The sequence below is a fragment of the Macadamia integrifolia genome, chromosome 11, assembly GCF_013358625.1.
Source record: "Macadamia integrifolia cultivar HAES 741 chromosome 11, SCU_Mint_v3, whole genome shotgun sequence".
Lineage (NCBI taxonomy): Eukaryota > Viridiplantae > Streptophyta > Magnoliopsida > Proteales > Proteaceae > Macadamia > Macadamia integrifolia.
Window position 1 is genome coordinate 21,650,512 of NC_056567.1, and position 20,369 is coordinate 21,670,880.

General features: G+C 43.8%; 1 pseudogene; it reads right to left on the reverse strand.

The window, feature by feature from the left end:
• Positions 1-10,584: 10,584 nt before the first annotated feature.
• LOC122092733 lies at positions 10,585-17,925 on the reverse strand (annotated as a pseudogene).
• Between the last annotated feature and the right edge of the window lie 2,444 nt (positions 17,926-20,369).

Below are 20,369 nucleotides of genomic sequence, written 5' to 3' on the forward strand. Positions count from 1 at the left end.
CTCACTAGCTTAGTAAGTGGTAAGATGGACCACACAGTAGTCCACACAACAAAACACATCATATGCACTACATGCCATGCTATTCATTTTAAATCACATCCACCTAAGCAACATTACTAAGTCCTGGGTTTTAGTGCTACTACAGCCACAGTGCACGTATACTCCGGGTACGAGCCGTGAACTCCCTCCCCCGATACGCCCATAGGGCTGTCGAAGAAGGCCCACCGTGAGTACTCAAAAAAGTAAAGACAATGCCGTCCACCGGCTCTCAACAGAAATGTAAATGACTGAAAATAAAGGTGCTGACTCCAGCAATTTATAAGCAGTACGATTGGCCCTCTTGAATGTACCACCGGGGTTGCCGACTGTCCTATTGACCCGCCGGGCGTTATGTCTAACCGCCACAGTGACCCGACAATCGCGACCACTGCTTCCCCCCAAATGATAACCCAACACCTTAACCCCTGTTGGGAAGGGTCGTAGCATGGGATGGTGAAAATCCTAATACCGCATGCTCTTATATGACAATAGTACGATTACATAGTGCCACCGCGTCCCATTCCACGGGCTACCAATGCACTTGTTTTCAAGCCGACTACGGCATCTAGTCTATCAATGCATCATGCACAATGATGTCCCATTCAACATATAAACATCTCATTCAATTGGCATTTGGAAAGTAAACATAGCACACATGCATATCAATGTGAGGATGACTATTCTACATAGCATATTCATGATGGCATGACTAGACTAGATACAATTAAATGAATGCCAAACATTGCCTTGAAATAAGGCCAAACGTCCTCTCCCCACTTACTTATAGCGTACAAGGTTTCCCGTTCGGTACGGATGAGATCCGGTGCGAATCGGGTAGGATTTGGTGAACCTAACATAATTGAGCGGAGTTAGTATTTCATCATTTGGAAATCAAAATTAACAAGATTCGATGACAAAATCATGTTTATAACGTTAAAAGAAGGTCACACGTCCGATTTGGGTCCAATCGGACATAAGGATCACCTTTAGAGCCACACAGGTGGGTCAGACAGGTGGGCTGTCTGGCCCACCGGTCCTACCCACTGGTTTGGACCGGAGGGTAGGGGCCCACCGGTGGGGCCCGTCGGTCTGGCCCGCCAGTTGGGCCAGGGGGCCCCTGTTAGGATCGGCGGGTAGGATGGCCAGCCAGTTAGCCAGCCGGTTGGGCCCGCCAGTTGTGCCCGAAGGCCCCTGCTCTCTCAGGTGGGTGCTCACAGGCGGGTAGGGGCCCACTGGTTTCGCCCAACGGTCTTGGCGGAAAACCTGCTGTTTCTTCTCAACTTCCTCCATTCTTTGGGGATTCAAATGCGGTCTTTCCCAACCCATTCTTCACACCTTTAAGGTCTTATAGGATGGTTCTAACCTAGATCTAGGTTAGATTCAAGTGATGGGAAACCATCTTACCTTCTTTGCTCAAGAACAACTTCAAACCCTCCAAATCACTTCAAACCCACAATGCTTCTTCCACCTTGTCAATATCTCTTCAAATCCTTCAATATCAACACATAAATCATCTATTAAACCTTAGATTCATCATTTCAAAGGGGATTTACAAGATCTCAAGAAACCCTACTCGAATCAAGGGTTTTAGCTTGGGTATGGTGAACGTTCAAAGAACCCAACTTTGTTTACCTCTAAATGTAGATCTAGAGTTGAAGATCACTCCATCGGCACCGGAATGGGAAGATCAAGCTTCGGCGCTGCTGAAATCCTTCTCTTCTTCCTCTTCCTTCTCTTCCCTTCTTCTTCCCTTTCTTTTCTCTCTCCTCTTTACTGTCCTCCCCAACGTACGGGTGTTATAAATGAAAAGAAAAAAAAATCATAAATGCTATATATATAATTCCTAAATAAGTGAATAGTGCACATGGATGGGTCACTCAGGTGGGTGGGTGCACCCACCTGTCCGCCCACCTGAGGGCCAAAACTTGGGATTTTGACCGAGTTCGGGCCTCGGCGCGAACCCCACCATGGCATACGATGTAGTATACGTATATACCTTAATATACGGCTACAATACCTGCTTTATCTGTACATGGCCTTATGGTAGGTGCATGTACACGGCTTGGGCACTCTCATCTCTTCTGGCACTGGCTCCGACTCATCGGGCCAGCCAGTGTTTAAGGTCACCCTTGCCATCATAGCCCATAAGGAGCCCGCTCTAACCCTCTCCGGTTCGGTTCCTGCATAGTTAAATCGGGTCAACCATGTAATCATACTGGGTTTAAGAAGTAGGGTATTACATCTGCCCTCCAGTTGAGTCTGACAGCCTTAAGTTCGATGCCATTTTGTTCAGATTCGGGCTTAACCTGGGTGAGTCTTAGGCCAGCCCAAGTTTATTTGCCTCAGGTACTTGTGTTTCATATTAAATCCCTTCGTCTTCATGCAGTACAAATCTCCAGGGCTGAGGCTAGGGCTGCAGTTGCGGAGAGGCAAGTCCAAATAAGGGAGGTCAGGGTGCGGGATGCGCAGCAGCAGCAGGGGCTGAAGAGGAAAGGGAAGAAGAAGGGTCCTCTCTCTTCCGAAGCTCCCCCACCAAAGAAAAGGTCCAGGGCCAAAGGACCTAGTACCAAAGCAGTCCAGGCCCTCGCCGCCCTAGGCCATAGCTTGTCTGCCCGAGACTCCTCCCCCGTGGCAGACTTCAGAAGCCCGAGGGTTGGGAATGTTAGGGTCGAGGTTGGCTTCTTCCCTCGGTGGTCGGTTAAAGAAGATGGCACCCTATCCGTCGGCCGTGTCATTCGTGAGCTGGTACTGAAGGGCAGCCTCCCCCGAGATGCCGCCAAAGCACAACGACAAGGGATGGCGACCATGATAACTAGCGCCTGCATCTTCATGGCAGGGGTAAGCTTCGGTCTTCCAAACCTTGATTTATGATCATTGCAACGTACTGACCATCGGTATCTTATACAGGCCCTAAACCAAGTGGGTCAGCTGGCGATCCGGGCCGAAGCCATGGCCTGAGACCTCGACGCTTCCAAACGCGAGAAGTCAGTCTTAGAGAATGAGCATTCGGTTCTCCTCGAGAAGGTGGAGCACCTGGAAGCGGACCTTCTTCGTGCTCGCCAGGAATGCGATCAGAAGCTTATGGAGCTGAAGGCGCAGATAACGGAAAGGGTTCAAGAGGCCGAGACCTGAGGGGCAGAGATGTATAGGGCCTCTGAGGGCTTTCAGGAGGAGGTCAAACGCGGCATCACCCCTGGGTTCACAATGGGTGCTACTGAGGTCCGAGACTGGGTCCTCGAGCACTACCCAGAGGTCTCTTTCGAGGACAGTGGGCTCATCTTCGAAGAAGAGTGTGTTGAGGCAGCCCCAACAGCCACCAAGGTTGTCGACGCCGACGGTGAAGGCTGTAGCTAGGAAGGTGAGGTTCAGCTGCAACATGAGGTGCCTCTAACTCCCGATCACGATGGCTCCGATGGGGAGATCCTCCACCATGCCGACGACGAGGCTGTGAATCCGACAGACGCCCCCTGAAGCCACCCTGCGCCCTACCTCAGCCTTCGGGCTTTCTTTTTTTGTTATATGAGCCTTCGGGCTATCCTCTCTTTTTTCTTTTTGTGATGTGAGCCTTCGGGACTTTTCGTGTAATCTCGGCCTTCGGGCTATCCTCTCTTTTTTCTTTTTGTGATGTGAGCCTTCGGGCCTTTTCGTGTAATCTCGGCCTTCGGGCCTTTTTTTAATGAATGAATATTTCCCTTTCTTCGGATACCTTTGCCTTTTACTTTTTTGCATTTTCTCTGATAAAGGATATTTAGCCCGCAGGTAGGTGCAAGAAGGTCGAACCCTTGGGCGGCCCTAGGATTAATAGGCCTCTACTCTAGTACGAGGCTTTGTTCTGCTCCATCGGCTTATCCGAGAGGTTTCCCATGTCCGAGGGCCGTGGACTTCAGGGATCACAAACAAGTAGGATTTGGTCGGTACCCCCGACCGAGGTAAGGACCCTCGGTCAGGTCTGTTTGGCCTTGGCTGGAGCTCCCAATCGAGGCCGTGACCTTCGGTCAGGTCAGCTCGGCCTTAGTCAGAGCCCCTAACCGAGGCCGTGACCTTCGATCAGGTAAGCTCGGCCTTAGCCAGAGCCCCTAACCGAGGTAAGGACCTTCGGTCAGGTCTGCTCGGTCTTAGCCTAAGCTCCCAACCGAGGTGGTGGCCTTCAGTCAGATCTGCTCGGCCTTAGCCTGCTCCCAACCGAGGTGGTGGCCGTGACCTTCGATCAGGTCAGCTCGACCTTAGCCAGAGCCCCCAACCGAGGCTGTGACCTTCCTTATTGTTGGCCAGAACAGGCCCTGCCTCAGCACTTTTTGTGCCAAGGACCGGGCTCCCAGGTTTTGGTCGCATATCCCTTCATGCACTTCTCTGAGTGCATACTCGCCATCGGCGGGGTTCAGGCACTTGAGGTACGGCACGGTGAACCCTATTTTGTACAGCGTCTCATCCTTCAGAAGGAAACGTGCTAACCTCATCCGTACTTTCCTTGCCTCGTCCCTATTCTCTGGGAGCTTTCCTTCCTTGAGGTATTCGGTTATGGCATCGATCCAGCTATGACCGTGTTTGCCTACAGGTAATACCTCTTGGGGTCTTTCGGTACTCGGTTGTGGTAGCCCTTCAAAATACATTGATCATCCAAGGTCTGCAAAGTCAGAGGTGGCCAACTGCGACAGTGCGTCTGCACTAGCATTCTCTTCTCGTGGCACCTGCCTTACCTCGAATTCCTTGAAGGCTGTTATTCTTTCTTGCACTATCTTCAAGTACCCAACCATCCTTTGTTCTTTGGCTTCGTAGTCTCCATTCACCTGTCGTACCACGAGCTATGAATCACTATGCACCACCAGCTTCTATACCATCAAAGCCCGTGCCAGATTAATTTCGACTATTAACGCTTTATACTCTGCTTCGTTGTTGGAGGCATCGAAGTCGGACCGTAGGGTGTACTCGATCTTGAAACCTTCGGGGCTAACCAATATGATCCCTGAGCCGCTTCCTGCGCTATTGGAAGCACCATCCACGTACAATGCCCAAGCCTTTTCTTCTCAGTCCTCGAAAGATTTCTGGGGATCGTCAGGGAGCATCGTCTCGGCTATGAAGTCTACGAGGGCCTGTGCTTTTATTACGGTTCTCGGTTTGTACTGGATGTCGAATTTTCTCAACTCTATGGCCCAGTTTACCAAGCGACCGGACATATCCGGCCACTGTAGTATCTTCTTCAGGGGCTGGTCTGTGAGCACGCATACCGTATGCGATTGAAAATAGGGCCTCAGCTTTCTTGCCACTGTTACCAGGGTGTATGCCACTTTCTCCGTCTTTCTATATCTTGTTTCGACATCTAACAGGGTTCGGCTGAAGTAGTATATCAGCCATTGTTGCCTTCCTTCTTCCCTCGTCAGTACTGCACTTACAGCTACTGCTGATAAAGCAAGGTACAATTGTAAGGTATCCCTAGCATTTGGCTTTGTCAGCAGTGGGGGTACGGCCAGGTACTCCTTTAGTTGTTCAAAGGACTTTTCGTATTCTTCCGTCCACTCGAACTTCTTGGATCCCTTCAAGGCTCTGAAGAAGGGGAGGCATCTGTCAGCCGACAGAGATAGGAATCGCCCTAGGGCGGCGACTCTGCCTGTTAGCTCCTGGACTTGCTTCACGTTCTGGGGTGACCTCATATCTTGAATGGCTTGTATTTTCACCGGGTTGGCTTCAATTCCCCTCTCTGAGACAATGAAGCCGAGGAAATTTCCCGAGGCTACTCCGAATGCACACTTTACCGGGTTCAGCTTCATGCCGTACTGCCTCAGCACCTAGAATGCCTTTTCTAAGTCTTGAATGTGTTGTTTCGCCTTCAGGATTTTTACAAGCATATTGTCCACGTATACCTCCATGGTTTTACCGATCATCCCCTTGAAGATTTTATTCACCAACCTTTGATAGGTGGCCCCTGTGTTTTTTAGCCCAAAGGGCATGACTTCATAGCAGTACAGTCCTCCCTCAGTCACGAAGGATGTCTTCAGGACATCAACCTCTGACATCTTGATCTGATTGTACCCCGAGTACGCATCCATGAAGCTCAGCACCTCGTATCCTACCGTGGCATCAATGAAGAGGTCTATTTTCGGTAGGGGGTATCCATCCTTCGGGCAGGCCTTGTTCAGGTCAGTGAAGTCGATGCAGATCCTCCACTTCCATTTTCCTTCAGGACCATCACCACGTTGGATATCCACTTCGGGTATTGGATCTCGCGGATGAACTGGGCCTTCAACAACTTCTCTACTTCTTCGTCTATTTTCTGCTGCCTTTCGAGGGTGAAAGTCCTCTTCTTCTGTTGCATCGGCTTCTTTGCCGGGTTAACATTCAGATGATGCTCTATTACATCTCGATCTATTCCAAACATGTCTGAAGCCGACCAGGAGAAGACGTCAGAGTTGTTTTGGAGGAATGAGACAAGTTTTTCTCATTGTTGCCTCGGCATTGTAGCCCCGATTTGGAATTACCGAGCATTATCCACCTCTTCGCCCTCAACTTATACCAGATCCTTAGCCGGTTCCCTTCGTTGATAACTGGCGTCATCACGTAGATCTTCTATCGGGAGTGCCTCACCCGCCTTTTCTCTTCCCCACAAGGTAGTGGCGTAGAACCTCCGGGATGCCTCTTGATCACCTCGACATTCCCCGGCACTGTTCTTGGTTGGGAATTTCATCTTGAGATGGGGTGTGGAGATGACAGCCTTTAGTAGGTTCAAACCAACCCTCCCTAGTATGGCGTTGTATGCCGAGGTAATGCCTACTACCAGGAAGTTGATCATTACTGTTACTTGGCGATCTCTGGTGCCGGCTCTTACTGGCAACTCAATCGATCCTTCCACTTTTACTGGGATGCTGGAGAATCCCTGCAACGGGTGTTCGACTTTCTTCAACTTTCCCTCGTCCAGGCCCATCTTCTGGAAAGCCTCAAGAAACAGGATATCAGCTGAACTGCCGTTATCCACTAAGATCCTCTTCACTCTGCAATCCACTATGGTCATAGTGACTACCAGGGCATCGTCATACGGAGTGTGCACCCCTTCCAGATCGTCATCTGAGAAGGAAATAACCATCCCCGTCTTCGCCTTCTTGTTCGACCAATCAGCCACATGTACGCTTCTTGCATAGGCTTTTGCTTTCCTAGCCGAGACTAAACTTTCTCCAGCAGCTAGGCCTCCACATATTGTCGCTATAACCCTAGTTGGACTCTTATTCTCATCCCGGAGGCAATGGTTAGCTTCCTCAGGTGTCCGGTCCCTTTGTCGTTCATGATTGCCTCTGCTGGCTGGCCCCTTTCTTTCATAGCGGCCTCTGCCATCTCTCCGACGATTGTCCCTACGGTCATTACCATCTTGGGCATCCTCCTTTTTGCAATCCACGAATCGGCCTAGATATCCTCTTCGGATCATTCCTTCTATTTCCCCCTTGAGGTGCCAACAATCTTCGGTGCCGTGGCCGTGGTCCCTATGGAAGTGGTAATATCTGTCCATATTGCGTCTCTCGGGGTGCCGTCCCATCTTCCCTGGCTACTTCATGGCTCTGGCATCCGGGGAGTCCTTTATCTGCATCAGTACATCCGTTAGTCTCCGATTCAGGGGCTTGTATTTCTTGAACTTCCTTGGTGGACTGGGTGCCCGACCACGCTCACACTTTCATCTTTTGCCTTCTTCAAAGGGTTTGTCGTCGCTCCTTGAGATCCTTTTCCTCCCCGTCTTCCTTTCAACTTCTTCATCTGCTTGAAGGGTTTCTTCCATCTGGATGTAATTATCGCACCGAGCTCTCAACTCGGCCAGGTTCCTCGGTGTATTCTTCGCCAAAGACCTTTTCAGCTCCTTATCCTTGATGCCTCCCAGTAGGGCTATGAACTCTTCTTTCGGGTCCAGACCTCTGATCGTGATCTTCTCTTGTTGGAAGCGCTTCATGTAGTTCCTCAGTGATTCTCCTTCATGTTGCTTGACATTGGTCAAGTTCAACGTAGTCTTCTGAAGGGGTTGGCTACTGGAGAATCCCTTCATGAAGAAGTAACTTAGATCACTGAAGCTATGGATCGAATTCGTCGGCAGACGGTTGTACCACAGCCTTACCGCTCCTCTGAACGTCAATGGCAGCGCGCAACACATGATGTTTTCCGAGACTCGATGAAACTGCATAGCGACCTTGAAGCCTTCCAGATGATCGACAGGGTGCCCAGACCCGTCGTAAGTGTCATACTTTGGCAGGCGAAAGCCGATCGGGAGCGGGTACCTCATAACCTCATCAGCTAGAGTCGTGTCATTAGTGAGGTCTGGCTCGTGAGCTCCCATCTAATTTTCTATCACCTTCTTGATCTCATCTTTCAAGTCTAGGATCATCTGCTTTAACCCTGAGTCCTCGTGTCTCTGTTCGTCTCCTTGGCGTGGTTCCCCATGTCGGTCTCCGACGGCACGTCGCGTCCTTCCCCTGGGTGCAGGACTTTCCCTCATTGCTCGGTTTCAAAAATTATAATCGGACCTTATCAATCCTGTACTGCTCTGGTCCTCGTCTCGAGCTCTCTCGGGCTAGATATGGGGGCCTCGCGGTGCTTAGCTGGTCTTCTGAGAGACAACTTTGGAGACCTCCTTCATTGCCTCGGCCATTCGATCATATTTGTCCTGGAGGGCTTCGAACTGCTCCCTTGTCACATATTCCTGGCTCCAGGAGGGCGCGGAGGATTACTATCTCCACGTACTGAATATCCGGCCAAATGCCGGTACCTCACGGAACCTTCCCGATCATCGTTTCCCCTTTCTCGTCCAATTTTCGTCGAGGGAGGGAGCCCTCCTGAAGGTTCCTCCTCCCCCATGTTCATGTTCGATGCTGCTCTCGTCTTCTTACAATTGTAGGTTCTCCCCACCATTACTTTCGTTTCCCACGAACTGTGCCAATCTATTACTGTCGAAAATCTGTATGAGCTGATCCTGCACAAGCACAGAAGACAGAGGCCCGGAGCTTTGTCCGGGGTTAGTCCTCCGACGCTCAAGTTAGAGATCGGTCGCACATTTTTTTTATAGGATTAATAGTGTGGGTTTTGATGCTTACCTTTTTCCTCCTCTCCGGCCCTCTCTTATAGCCCTTAGGGTTTACAGTTTCTCTTTTCCTTGGAGGAGTCCTCCTCGGGTCTGCCTCCTTTCCTTTTCGAGTCCTACTCGGATATGTCCTATCCCCTTCGTGGGGAATATTCTCTTTACGCGGTTGACGGAGTAGGAGTCCTTGCAGCCTCTATCAGGTGGCGACACGTGTCCAGGTGGGTGACACGTGTCCTTGCCCTATGGGGCAATCAATTTGGATGTATCAGGTGTCATTCAGTACGATTTCAATTTTTCAATACACTTTGATTTGGTACAATAAAACAGAAAGTAGATACTGGGATTGTATCATATCGAAAACATTCTAAATTTTCAGTACCTATATTGAATCAGATCAATATGATTTTGATACGATAAAATTACAGTATTATCATTACCTCTAATCTCTCTATGCTAGTTTTTTTTCTTTTTTTCTTTTTTTCCTTTTCTTTTTTTTGGATGAGAAAGAGGGAAATTATATTAAAGAACAAAGAACATTGTCGTCAAGATTACATATTGACATAAAGTTTTGTTTTTCTTAGCTTTATGAGCTAAATGGGCCAAAGAATAATCACGTCATTACTAGGCCCGAGCCAAAAGAAGTAGTAGGAAAAAGATTATAAACATCCAAAAGTGTTCTAATTCTTCTTAATTGCTCCAAACTTCCTTGATACACCACCCCTTTAATTGAGGCCCGATGTGCCTGCTCTAAGGCCTTACCATGCTAGTTGAAAATCCAAAATACCCTCTACATTTGACACCCCATGAAATGATGCGTATTCTGTAGGTGGGTGAAGCAAAAGGTGAAGAGAAATTGCCCCTCCGACAAATAATGTTTTTAAATTATTTTTTCATGTAAAATCATTTTAAACAAAGCAAAAAGGCCTCTGGTTCAATGGGATAGATATGAAGTGAAGTTCTAATGCCTCAACTTTTGACTAATGATATTTCAAATTGGTAAATCTAAATCATAAAGGGCATGATTTTATTCGTCATGTAACTCATGTTATATAGTCCTAAATTCATGTTCAACATTTCCTCTTATATTTACAACAACAATAAAGTTTTATCCCAACTTAATGGGGTTGACTATATGGATCCAAGGTAGAATCCCAAAAAAATAAAAGTTAAAGGGAACATAACACAACAATAATAACGAAGTAAAACAAAGCTAGATGGGATACACTACATGAATCTAAGCCCTCCTATTCGCTCTATTCAAGATAATACTTGTGTCAAGACCTAATCAATGCATGTCTTTCCTCACAACTTCTATGGTTATCTTTTTCCTACCCCTAGTTCTTTTAGTTCTTTCTATGTTACATCAGATCACTCATCCATACTACCTTAAGCAACTTTCACATAACTTATTGTAAATTAGGGTAATTCCCAAATCAGTTCTCGATATATGAAACATTAACCAATCAATACAAAGAGATGTAAAAGAGTGCAAGACCAAATCAATTATATTTGTTGGCAATGTCCAAGAGGCAATAACACTTCATCGGGCTTTGACATCATAGCCATATGATTAGCATCCTCAATCTCCATCACCTCTTTAACTGGATTATTCTCAATCATCCAACGTTGGAAATCCTCCGTCATTGTTAAATCCTTTTTGCATACAATGAAAACTCGATTGACCTTGCCATATCCCTCTTCAGAGAATGGCTTCCCCTTTCTTATATCTTCGTGGAATGTGGATCCCGGCCTTGTCAGCATCTCCGCTAATTCCAAATCCTTTTGGTTGTGGAATATCACCAAAAAGGGAGAAAATATATTTTTACTAACAAAAAATAATAATAATAATAATTTCTTGTGAAAGATCATTGGTGGGGGTTACAAAATAAAGAAAATACATTGATGAGTTAAAAAGAGACATATATGTAATGCCCAGCCCCAGCCCCCAGCCCCATTAATCTTAGCACAATATTGTTCTCTTTGATCATAGGTCCCAAGGATTTAAATGCGTTACGACATATTAGGAGGTTAGAAGTTATTAATTAGTCCCATAGGCAATATGGGACTAAAGGTTACACACCCTCCTTGATCTCCTAAACCCCCTGATACTTACCATATTCTTGAGGCCACGATGAACGAGCATCAGTTTATCATGATCCATCGAAAGCATACAATAGGGGGAGATAGGGGACCACATCCTGACCATGTTTTCCTTCATCGAGCAGTGAAGGAAAATTTTGTCCTATTTGTAAAGGATTAAGTTTTCTTTCACTTAGGTGTGACGTTAGAAGATTGGATTTGGATGCATCATTAATTTCACCACTTATTGTACATGATCTGACATATCATTTTTCAGTTCAATCAAGAATTAGATATGTGGGATGAATTAATTCTCTCTAGAGCATAGGTGAAGAGAAACTGGTATGTTAGGCTATTTTTGAATATCAAGAAAAAAAAATAGTACCAAAAACATAATAAGATAAAAATCATAATGTCACAATGAATTTTTTTTTTATCTCTCTCTTTAAACTCTTTTTGTTTTTTTGTTTCTTTTATTTTCTTTTCTTTTTTGGCATCCAAACATAGCTTTAAGCTTTAAGATTGCTGAAAGAATAAAAAAGAAAAAATAGTAAATTAAATTGTAAAATGTTTGGAACTAATCCTAATTCTTGAAAGAGTGAGGGATCCTTACCCCCCAACCACCCCCACCCCCCCCCCCCCAAAAAAAAAAAAAAAAGAGAGAGAGATCTATAGGACGTCTACATGTATTGACATCTCTCATGACAAGCTAATGGGTCATGGGAGCGAATGCCTAACAAGTCGTATTTAGGGAGCCCATATGATTGAGGAGTAGAGAGTATGTGAGAAGGTATGTTCAATCGAAGATGAGTACATTATTTTTTCTTCTTTAAAATACAAGTGAATTTCGAACAGCATATATAGCAAATCATTATAATTACGAAACCATGTAAAATGAATCAAACAAGTGCATCCGACATGTGAAAAAAAAAAACAACTCTTCCTTCCTGCTCATGATAATCATAGTTTTATAATGGCCAGTCTACGGCTAAATGAGGAGGATAAATAGTCAAACAAGAAGTCTTTAGTGAGTATTTTCCTTTCCATTTACATAAACTTTTATGGGAAAGGGTTTTCTAAAAGGCTTGCTTGGAAAGTAATTTTCAAAAAAGTCTTAAAATATTTTCCATGTGACAATTTGGGTTCCAAATTCTTTGGATAGGTACAACCCAAGGTCCTTCTCACATCTAAAGTTTCAGACCAATGGAAATATCCCAAGTGAAAATATATGTATAAAAAATCAGGAATTAAAATGTGCACAATAATGATCGGAGCAACTTTTAAAATACATGGGTTGCATACCAAGATAAGGGAAAGTATCTTATTGAGCTGGGATATGAAATTTGACAAGTGACTTGTCCGCATCAATCTCTACACATCTAACTATCAAAATTATCACTCTTCCACATGGAAAATTGAAGCATCCACTTCAATATTTGTTTCTAAGCAGGCCATTTGGACAAACTTTCCCAATTTTTATCATGAAGTATTGGTAAAATGATTTTGGATATGTTAACATATGAACCCGTTTGAAATAGTGACAGCACAAGAGAGAGAATGGTTGTTTACATTCTGAAACCACAGTGCCGCAGATATAAACCAAACTTTTTTTTTTCTTTTGGGGTGGGGGGGGGATGGGGGAAGGGAGATGGATGTTTACATTTGAAACTACATGATATAAATAGTACAAGGGAATGCCACACATGCATGATGTAGAGAGAGAGAGAGAGAGAGAGAGAGAGAGATACCTGCGAGGAGGAGAGTTGATAGAGTTTGAAGGCCAAGCACTTGGGGCCCAATACCACTATATTTTTGGGCTTCGCTGGATCCAGATTAGATGAAAATTGACTATCTAACCAAAATTCTGTTGGGAGTCTCCCGAACAACTGTGATTAATTCCATTAAACAGAATAGCAGATTAAAATAATGTTCCTATATATTTACTTACAAGTTCTTTTTTTTTGCTAAAAGTCAGCAAAGTATATAAAATAATTCTATAAAATACCTTATATAAAGAAATAAGGAAAAATATTGCTACGTTGTTCTTAAGAAGATTCTTTTATTTTCATTTTTTTTTTGCTAAAAGATGCAGTTTTTTAAAAAAAGGAGAAATACATGGAAATACGATAAGAAAATACTAAGACTTTTTCTCCACCTTCGGCCTTGCCATCAGCAGAGGAAAAAAGGCCAAGTTAATCAAATCTATATCTAAGCCTAGACTCAGAATCATGGCTGATCTCATCCCTTATGTGAATGGGAAATGTTACATTCCTCTCTAAAAGACCTTTTTTTGCTGCATCCTTTGCTAGGAAGTCCGCTACGCAGTTTGCCTCTCTAAAGCAGTGAGACATCTTCCATGTTATAGAGTTTAGGAAATACTGAATCGAAATCCAATCTTGTTCAACATACCACGGAATAGCCCTGACTGGGACAACGATGATCATAGCAGCAGAGTCTGCTTCAATCCAGAGCGATTGAACCCCTAGATCCATTGCCATCCGCAAACCTTTCATTAAAGCCTTGAATTCATCCCAATAGCTAGACTGAATACCAAGGAAGGCTTTAAAAGAGCCGATCACAGCCCCAGAGCCCTAAAACTCAAGAAAAGATGATTAAAAGATTTGCAGTGCCTCAAACACATATTGCAGACAGAGACAACTGGAACACCTTTTGCAGAGATTGCATCATCGGTGGGCATCCTGCAGTGCATGAGACGCCAACCAAAGGTAGAGTGCCTTGGCTGTAAAAATTTGTTCCAGACCATGTTGCACTAGGGGACTTTTGGGTTGCGCTTTTTGATTTCACCCCAAGCAGAGGAGGAAGAAAAGGCTCCCGAGGCAGAACCACTCCAAACACGCCCGTCCTTTGCTTCAACCTGAGGAAGAGTGATGCTGCGAGCCTCTTCAAAACAAGCTTGTAAGGGGGGAAGCCAAATAGCAGGGATGTCCCAATGATAATTATTTATCAAAGCCGCCACTTTCAATGAAGAACCTTTCGTGCAGTTAGGGTTGATGCCACATTTTTCAAAGATTGATCTATCCCCAAGCCAATTGTCATGCCAAAGACTTATATCATTCCCATTACCAATAATCCAACTCTCTTTAGATTGAACAAAGTTCTAGACTTTTCGGAGACCAGGCCATAAAGAGGAAGATTTATAGGAGCCTCTGAGACATCCATTAGAGAGGAAACGAGTCTTAAAGATTCTGCTAATCCCAAAGGATCCATGCTTTATGTTCCACAGATTTTTACAGAGCTAGGATTTGTTGATGTCTCGAAGCCTTCGAATACCCAAACCACCTTCATCCCTTGGCCTACATACCTTGTCCTAGCTAATTGTCACTGCCTTAGAGTTGTCCACATCACTTGTCCAAATGAAATTACGCATCCATCTTTCTAGCAAGGAAATAAGAGAGCTTGACCACCAATAAATAGACATGCTATGAACACATATCCTGAACCACAGATCGAACTAGTTGGACCCTATCAGCCGTAGAAAACAACTTTCCTTTCCAATTAGCTATTCAATCTTTCACCTTATCAACAACTGAGAGAAAAAACGCTTTTTTACCTTGCCTTTGAAGATATCAACCCCGAGATATTTTGTAAGGAAATTGCAAACTGAGACGCCCATAGCATCTGAGATGGATCTACTTCTAGGAGGGCTAATCTTCCCTATAAAAAGCTTGCCTTCATCTAGATTAATCTGTTGGCCGGAGAAGTCTTGGTTTAAGATGTAAAAGGTGATGGATGCATTCTCACCTCTAGGGCCGGAGAAGTCTAGATTAATCTACTTCTAACATATTTGATGGATGCATTCACAAATATGAATGTGTCATTAGCAAATAAAAGGTGAACTGGCATCATCTCACCTCTAGGGCCACTTAATGGTTTGATTTTCCCATCCTGGACCAATTTTTGCATACTACACAACACTCCCTCAGCAAGGATAAAAAGTATGGGAGACACTAGATCTCCTTGTCGCAGGCCTCTCTCCATATTAAAGTAACTCATAGGCCCTCCATTTCATAAAATAGAATTTTTTGACGAGCAGAGGATCTGATAAATCTAGTTTGTCCATTGAGCTAAGAAACCAAAACGCCTCAAGACATGCATTAGAAAGTCCCATGAGATGGTGTCGAAGGCTTTTTGGGTGTCAATCTTGATACCCATTCCCCCTGGTCGCAGAGAACATCACATTTTTCATTTTAGAAGCCAAACCAATGTTTGTCTGAATCAATTTCGCTTTTTAGAAAGCTCCCTGCTCTTCAGAAATGAGTCTAGGCAATAGAAAAGATAATCTAGTGGCTAATATTTTTTATATCACTTTACATAAGAAATTTCTCATGCAAAGAGGGTGGAATTTGTCTAGGGTAGAGGCACCATCAACTTTAGGAATTAAGGCAAGGAAATTATTGTTGATACCTGTGGGCATAATCCCATTGATGAAAATTTTACAAACAACACAAATGAAGTCCTTGGCCACAATATCCTAGGAATGCCTGAAGAAGTATCCTAGGAAACCATCAGGGCCAGGAGAGCTATTCGGGTCCAAATCCCAAACCGCCCTTTTGATCTCCACAGATCTAGGAATCATATCCAAGGTAACCTATCGACATCGTCCACTAGAGGAGGAATTGCATCCAAAATCTCCAAGTGATCAGAGGTTTGCATACGCTTATGAAAGCCTCCAAAGTACTCGAGCATGTGAGTAGCTTTCCCATCTCTGCCATAAATATTTGATCCATCAGGACGCTGCACCATTCTTATGGTGTTTCTAGCTCGTCTGATTTTGGTATAGAGGTGAAAAATTTTGTGTTCCTATCCCCTTATTGCAGCCATGTGATGCAAGATTTTTCTGCCCATAACATTTCGTGATTTTTCAAGGCATTCAAGTAGGCCGATTTTGCATCTGCTTCCTTGCCAAATAAGGTATCATCCATCCCGAAGGACTCAATTTTTCTGGATTAGAGCCAATGCTTCTTTTGTTTTTGTCAACTCTAGCTCAAAGTTTGTGAACATCTGTCTAGACCAAAATCAGATAGCAAGTTTAAGCATCTTTAGTTTCTGAGACAAGATATACATACCTGAGCCAACAACGTTCTACGATCATATATCTTCCACTACATTGATAAATGATTTTTTCTCGGTCCAGAATTTATGCAAGTGGAAGGGACAATTAGCTAGCTTAGGACAAACCTCAGAAGCAATAAAAATAGGGCAGTGGTCCGAGAAATCCCGTTGGAGAACCGTTTGAGCACAGTCCAAAAAGACTGTAGTGAGGCTTACACTCACACTCTCATGTGGACCCTATATAAATATACCATTTTTCAATGTAAATTCCTTCTTAGATTGTCCTTGTAGGAACAACCCTCCCAAATAAATAATAATAACATTTTAACCCCACCCAATAATGTGGGAGGCTGGGAGAAGACATTTCAGAATTGATAGTTTACCCAAAAAAAAAGAGAAAAAGGATTGATGGATATATATGGTCAGACTATGGTTGATTTGTCGAATCAACTCTATATGTGATTAGTATTAGTGAGGTACTCTCGATAGCCATACCAGTTATTGGGAGGTCACTCAGTACTTGATCAAATGTGAAGATAGTTTAAAATACTCCATTCAAATTCAATGATTTTTCTTTGATTGAATGGGAATGAAAGAAATAGAAAGACTTTGACATTCCAATCTTATTCCCATCACCTGATGTTGGATCGACCAAGAAGGAGAGAAGCTGAACAAGACAGCCAATCCCTCTTCAACGGATAGGGAATCGTCGATGATCCTCATTCAAGATCAGACATTAGATTGGCTTCACCAATTCTGATCTAGAGTCTGTAAAATATGTCTTGAACTCTAGAAATTTTGAATCCAGAAGAAGAAAAGTAGGTTTCTTATTTCTTAAATTTTTTATTTTAATAAATTTAGGAATCTTGCCATAAGATGTAAATTTCATACATTCATGTTTTTTTTTTTTTTTTTCAACCATCCATAAATGTATTTTCATGCCTCCCTAATTGTTCAAAGCTTTACTTTATCATTAAGCAAACTCTGATTGGTTGGGTTGAAACTTTACATTTAGGCAAGGGACCTTAGAACGGCGTCATTAGATCTACCATATAATAAATATTTATTTTGGTCTATCTTAACAAACTTATCAAGATGGCATGTTTTGCAAAAAAAAAAAAAAAAAGATGGCATGTCTTGATAAATTTGATCACAAATGGAACACTTCAATATTTGGGTCTCTTCTGTGTTTATTTAGATACTTAGAAACATTCAATAATTTGCTCCAACATAATAGATCAAGAAGGATAAGCTCAAGAAACCAAAGCCAGAGCAATCATATATACAGTATGGGCTTAGAATAAAACTTACTAATTAAGGACATAATTAGGTACCTCATCCATGACATAGGAGCGAGAATGTGTACAATCAGGCATTTGAGCTGTGAGAAAGACAGCTACAGATATCTTGTGAGGAAACATGTCCATGGCAAAAGCCAAATTGTAGCCACCCAAGCTATGTCCAACTAGGGTTACCTTCTCTCCTAGAGGAAGTGAGTCCATGAATTCTATCAAGGGCTGTGTGTAATCGGACAAGGTATGGACTTCATGTATTTTAGCCATGTTGATCCCTGAAGCCGCAAGGTCAATCGCCGTCACTTGATGGCCGGCACCTTCCAGCAGCGGCTTAACCTTGTACCAATACCATCCTCCATGGCACGCACCATGCACTAGAACAAAATGCACCATCTCTGTGTGTGTGTCTGTGTGTGTGTGTGTGTGTGCGCGCGTGTGAAAGAGAGATTATATGATGAGCCATGAGTTTATATATAATTAGAAGAAGCAAGTTTATTTGGGATAGGCCGGACTAGGCATGCTCGCTGACCATGCCTTTACTAATAATGCAATTCCGAGTAAGGTGATCAAATGATTCTTTCATTATTATTATTATTAGGGTAATTTACAACGCCACACCTGGAGAATGCCAATATTAGAAGTACACCCCCTCTCTTTCACCAAATTGGACTCATACCTCTGCTGTCAGTATCTGTTAAGTGATATTGTGAAATGACAATTAAGCCCTTATGAGTAGTCCCCATCCCCAAATCGATAGCTACCATATAGAGCACCAGAGATCGTCCAGAGCATCAACGATCATGATGGTAGTGACAGACAACGATGTGGAGGGACTCGCGGCAACTAGCAGGAACTCACGATGACCAGGGACTCATGCAGGGACTCGTGGAAACAGTGACAGAAGGTGACGTGCAGGGACTCACGGCGATCATTCTGGATTTTTTTTTAAAGGAACTGGAGATATGCTCTAAGAAAATAGCAGTAGCCGATGAGAGTCAAGGGCCTCTCTCCCTCTCTCTCTCTCAAATGGCTGAGAAGCCCCAAACAATGGATCTGACTGCAAATTTGGAGCAAAAGGGTAGTTGACCCATCAGAGGCATAGAACACAACTGGTTCCGAGCCGTACCAGGAGGCACCAGCATAACCGTCCTGGCCATGCTCTTCACGAAATATCCTGGAGCTTCACTTCGCTAGAACGCCATTCCGATTCGAAGTGGGTTTGCTCGGTTACTCATAGAACGCACTTTATGGTGTCTCAATGATTGTGGCATTACGCCTCCATAGATCCGTATGCGACCCTAATCGGCTGTGATTATGCTAAAGGAAATGTTGGGATTGATCCGAGGGAAAGAAGAAAGTTGCAGCATTGGCGTTGGTTAGGATCAGGAGAAGGAAACAGAGGAGTTCAATTTAGGTATAGAGCAGCTTATCCCTGACGGCTATTGCATTCCTGATCAATAGGAAGAAATGAAGGAAGAAGGAAACGATTTCAAAAAGGAATTAGAAGAAGAAGATGAAGAAGAGAAGTTCTTCGCTCTGATCAGAAGCTTTAGAGATGCTCGTGATGGTTTTGTTAAGAAACGCGAAGTGAACAATGATCCAAAGATGAAAGATAAGAGAGAGCAATCTGGTAAGTTCAAGTCCCTCTGGGTTCCTTCTTTCCAGTGGGAAGATTTTGCAGAGAAGATTGATTTCAAAACGCCTTCTTTGATCGTGGGAAGATTTTGCAGATAAGATGAGGAAGAAGCAGAATAAGAAGAAGGATCATCTGTTCCCATGGCCAAACAACTCCTCAAAACGATCACAGCTTCGCTTCTCGACCCAAAACCGCCGCCGGCAGGTACTTATTCAACTACTCCGCCATGACCCGGTCTTTGGATGGTCCTTACTGGGGCTTCCTCCCTAAGCTATACCTGATTGAACTCTTCACCCCTAAACGTCTCGATTTGTATGAGAAAATTCAAATGGATGAGAAGATCGCCGGTGCTCGTCGGTGGTTGAGTTGTGAGTTAGGTTTTCTTCTTCAATCGATTTGGGGAATAAAGCCTTTAAGGGCAATTTCGGTACTCCATTATTTTTAAGGGGAAAATAGTATTTAGAGGGAAAAAAAAATTGCTGATGTCAGCATTCTTGGTATATTCTATAACACTCTCTGACGGCAGGGGTCCTAATCCAATTTGATGAAAGAGAGGGGATGTCCCTCTAATATTGGTATTCTCCAAGGGGTGGCATTGTAAATTACCCTTATTATTATTATTATTATTATTATATTTTTTTTGTGCTTCTGGATTTGGAGTTGATGAATCTTGTATTGGTATATATTCCGCTTGGAGGGATGTTAGATCTTTGGAGTGCAATATAAAGGATGATGGGATGGAAGGGAGGTTGATATAAATAAGGATTTCATGGATAACGTTTGGACCCTTATTGATGGCAATGTCAAAGGTGGGATTGTTACTATCATTTTGTGATCGTATTTTTTTTATTATAATTTAATCTGATTATCCCGTCAATCATAATGATACTATTGCCATTGCTCAAAATCTAGATTGATAGAGTTGCAGAAGTAGCAGAATTCATCATTATTTAAAATCCGGTCCATCAGTAGAGGATGCTGAGAGTTTTTTTATGACATCATTATTTAAAATCCGGTCCTTCATTGCTGTCTACTCCTTGTTCTCCTCATGGTGAGGACCTTCTTCGCTGGGGAAAGTCTTCTAAGAAAAAGAAGAAGAAGCATAGAAGTTAGTAGAGGAGCTGAGGTCTCGTTGTTTGGCCTTAGTTTGCTTTGTTCAGTTGGTGGTTGGCTCCTCTCAGTCAGTTATGGCAATGGTGCC